The sequence below is a fragment of the Bison bison genome, unplaced genomic scaffold (genome assembly GCF_000754665.1).
Source record: "Bison bison bison isolate TAMUID 2011002044 unplaced genomic scaffold, Bison_UMD1.0 scf7180017864384, whole genome shotgun sequence".
In the NCBI taxonomy this organism is placed as follows: Eukaryota; Metazoa; Chordata; class Mammalia; order Artiodactyla; family Bovidae; genus Bison; species Bison bison.
The window spans coordinates 3,928,375-3,932,476 of NW_011494956.1; the positions used below are offsets into that span (position 1 = coordinate 3,928,375).

At 44.1% G+C, this 4,102-nt stretch overlaps 1 protein-coding gene across 5 annotated transcripts in view; it reads left to right on the forward strand.

The window, feature by feature from the left end:
- Positions 1-3,137: 3,137 nt before the first annotated feature.
- Positions 3,138-4,102, forward strand: part of LOC105001759 (phospholipid scramblase 2) — a 29,212-nt gene continuing 28,247 nt past the window's right edge. The window contains exon 1 of one of the 5 annotated variants that reach the window (XM_010858132.1): positions 3,138-3,837. The gene's annotated coding sequence lies outside the window, so the exon portion shown is untranslated. The remainder of the gene's footprint in view (positions 3,838-4,102) is intronic. The other 4 variants (XM_010858133.1, XM_010858130.1, XM_010858131.1 and 1 more) reach the window with 4 other exon arrangements.

Below are 4,102 nucleotides of genomic sequence, written 5' to 3' on the forward strand. Positions count from 1 at the left end.
TTCCATTTGGCTGTTGTGTCATGAAAAAACAAAACAAAACTATGTCATTGATATTTTGAGGTTGATAATACCATCAGCATTATCCAAAATTATGCCCAGAGTTAATGACTAAAGAATTCATATATGGTGACCTCTTGGAAAATTAAAAATCTTTGCTTACATTAATAACTCAAAATAGAAAATTTTGTCTAATGGTGAGCCTGAGGTACCCATATGTCAAGACCTCCTTATGCTGTTTCCCAGGAAATCTATTATACCAACTTCACCTTGGGGCTGCGGCACTCTCTTGGAGCTACTGGTTACAGCAGCTGGCCTAAACAGGAAAACAAAGAGCAAAAAAGAGGATTTTAGAATATGTTTAAGATTTTCAGTGGTACAATGCTAAGATTACTTTATATTAATGCTGTGCCATGCTAAGTTGCTTCAGTCACGTCCAACTCTTTGTGACCCTATGGACTGCAGCCCACCAGGCTCCTCTGTCCATGGGATTCTTCAGGCAAGAATACTGGAGTGGGTTGCTATGTCTTCCTCCAGAGGATCTTCCTGACACAGGGATTGAACCCATGTCTCTTAAGTCTCCTGCATTGGCAGATGGGTTCTTTACCACTAGCGCCATATGGGAAGCACACTTTTTATTAATAAATACTCTCAAACAGCTTAAACAGAAAGCAAGAATCATGAAGAGTTACAACCATGGTGTAAAATTATTAAGACATAAACCCCATCCAGGTAGAAGGGGACAGCAATATAGAAACTTGCTCATTTTGAGTAAGAAATCAGGTGAAAAACAAAAATAAATACTCTTGGTGAGTCCACAACCACAGGCCAGACTTCATAAAATAAAACATCTGGAACTATGTAAGTCAGGGTCAGTGCTACAATTCAAAGGGGTCATCAAGTTCTTGGGATCTTCCCACAAGTCCTATATGTTTGTGTATAAGTGTGTATATGTAAGTGTGTATTCTTTGGAGGGAATGATGAAAGCTGAAGCTCCAGTACTTTGGCCACCTCATGCGAAGAGTTGACTCATTGGAAAAGACTCTGATGCTGGGAGGGATTGGGGGCAGGAGGAAAAGGGGATGATAGAGGATGAGATGGCTGGATGGCATCACCGACTCAATGGATGTGAGTTTGAGTGAACTCCAGGAGTTGGTGATGGACAGGGAGGCCTGGCATGCTGCAATTCATGGGGTCACAAAGAGTTGGATATGACTGAGCGACTGAACTGAACTGAACTGATATATGTATTTGTGTATGTATATACAGGCTTCCCTGGTAGCTTAACTCAGTTCAGTCGCTTAGTCATATCCAACTCTGTGACCCCACGGACTGTAGCACTCCAGGCTTCCCTGTCCTTCACCAACTCCTGGGGCTTGCTCAAACTCATGTCCATCGAGTCAGTGATACCATCCAACCATCTCATTCTCTGTCGTCCCCTTCCCTTCCTGCCTTCAATCTTTCCCAGCATCTGGGTCTTTTCCAATGAGTCAGTTCTTCGCATCAGGTGGTCAAAGTATTGGAGTTTCAGCACCAACATCAGTCCTTCCAATGAATATTCAGGACTAATTTCCTTTAGGATTGACTGGTTTGATCTCCCTGCAGTCCAAGGGACTCTCAAGAGTCTTCTCCAACACCACAGCTCAAAAGCATTGATTCTTCAGTTCTTGGCGTTCTTTATAGGCCAACTCTCACATCCATACATTACTACTGGAAAAACCATAGCTTAGTAGATGGAGCATATATATATATATGTATGTGTGTGTATATATACACAATTATATTTAAAATTAGGTAGGAATGCTTTTCTAGAAATCTTCAAGATTTTTCCTCAGCCAAATCTGAGAAATATGCCAACATGTGCACCAATAACAGGCAAAGGAGACAGGCTGGTGTCACCATGATTGTCCACCAATCAAAATTCATACTTCAGACTAGGACCCTTGTTCCATGAATGCACTGCTCCCCAATATCTGACCAAAATAGGATATCTTAACCAAGTGGTTCTTAAAGCGAGGTCCATAGGATAACATTATCAACATCACATTTGAATTTATCAGAAAAGCACATTCCAGGCTCAATCCCAAACTACTGACTCAGAAAATTGAAAATAGTGCTTCACAAATTGAGTTTAAACAAGAATTTCAGGTGGTTCTGATGCACATTAAAGCTTGAGAACCACTACTTTACCCTATAAAAGCAGATGCTGAGTTTTGGGTAAGCAACTAATAGTTTATGCTATGCATAGACATTTTCTAATTAAAAGTACTTTTCTTTAGAGATCATAATAAAATGAAAGCAAATGTAGTTAAAACAAAACAAAAACCAAAGCTATTAAAAGTACAAGAACAACAAGAAAATGTTAATGTACAGAGGGGAATAAAATCTTAACATGTTTGAGAAAATAGGAAGAGGCAGATATAACTATTTTGTAATAGGAAGTTATAGTGTGTAAAGAGGGGTGTAAGAAGAAAGAGATCCAACTTAGCACCACAGAATCTCAGAGAGACTGTCCTAGAGACTGAAGACTTCCTGATTTCAAACAAAAGGGGGAATAAAGTTGAAATTATAGATCAAAATGAGAAATTCTTGGAAATCCATATTCAAGAAGCTGAAGCACCAACCCTCATTCTCTATTGCCATGGAGAGAATGTGGCAATGGTATAAACCAACCGTAAGCAAGATGATGGAGACAGAAATGGCAACCCACTCCAGTATTCTTACCTAGATATTCCACGGACAGAGGAGCCTGGTGGGCTGCCATCTATGGAGTAGCACAGAGTCGGACACGACTGAAGCGACTTAGCAGCAGCAACAGCAGCAAGCAGATGAAGGAGATTTCTTCTGTTAAAAGAAAACAGAACGTCTAGAGATTCAAGAACAATATTCATAGAAGAGGGGAGATTGAAAAATAACATTGTAATGCAACGTACTGGATCTCTACAGTTTTCCTATTCCTTCTGCAATAGATAATTAGCAATCAGAGAGCTAAAAGGCAAGGTACATCTCACTTCTTTTCTCCATATTCGGCTTTAATTGTTTAGAAGGTCATGTGTCACTTTGGTAAATGAAAGTGTGAATTGAAAAACAACAATGAATCTTTTATTTTAACAAATATTTTCTTGGTGTGCCTGTTTGCTAGTAGGAGCGCTGTAAACAGTAAACATTCTAAAAGGCCCTTCAAAGGAGTTAAACGCCATTTAGTGGAAAGAGAGACAGACAGGAGCAGAGACAGCAGAGAACAAAACAGAAAAAGGCTTGTTTCAAGAGATAAAACAATCTCAACTCGTTGCCATGTGTACTCTTTACTGCTCTCAGCTTCCCGGCTGGAAAGCTACTGGACTCTAAGGGACAGAGGTCGGTCAAGGCAACCGTAAAGGAAACTCCGCGGAACTCCGCACCCAGAGTGCCCCCGGAGGCGGCCACTCCCTGTTAATGACTTTGTAAGTTTCCAGCTGATTTCGATCTCTCAGTTCCTCGCGGACCTGAACCTCAAGACCCAAGTATTTGGAGCCGCTCTATGGGCAAGGAAAGCAGCCTACAGCCTCTCCTCGCCGCACAGGGGCGTCGGTCCAGCCCCCAGGTCTCGCGCAGAGACGCGGAAGTGCCCAAGTGAGGAAGAGGGCCGGAAGCCCCTTTGTTACCCAGGATTTAGGAAACGAAACTAGAAACCACGGGTTTCGTCACCGACGTCGCTCAGAAGCCTGCGTAACTCCAGCCAAGATTGTGTGTAAGGAGCACGCTCGATCGCCAAGCGTTGGAAGCAGAACACAGGCTCCGCTCCCGGGTTCCCGCAGCTCCTCTCACCGCAGGTAGCCCCGGAGCAGCTGTGCAGACAAGGTGGGCGGGCACCCGGCGCGGGGCAGCGCGGGTTCCCAGGGTGGGCGGAGGGGCGCTGGGGCACTTGGGAGTGAGGGGCGCGAGCGCAGGCGGGTTGCGTTTGCGCTGAGATTGGGGGTAGAGAGTGGGGGCTGGGGCCCCAGCGGCCTAGAAAAGCGACCTCCGAAGCTGAGCAGGGACTGAGCCCGGGGCCCAGGCGTCCCAGTCCCATCCTGGCCAGTCTCAGAGTCTTTCCAAGGTCAAGGTATTTCCTTCCTGAAACCGC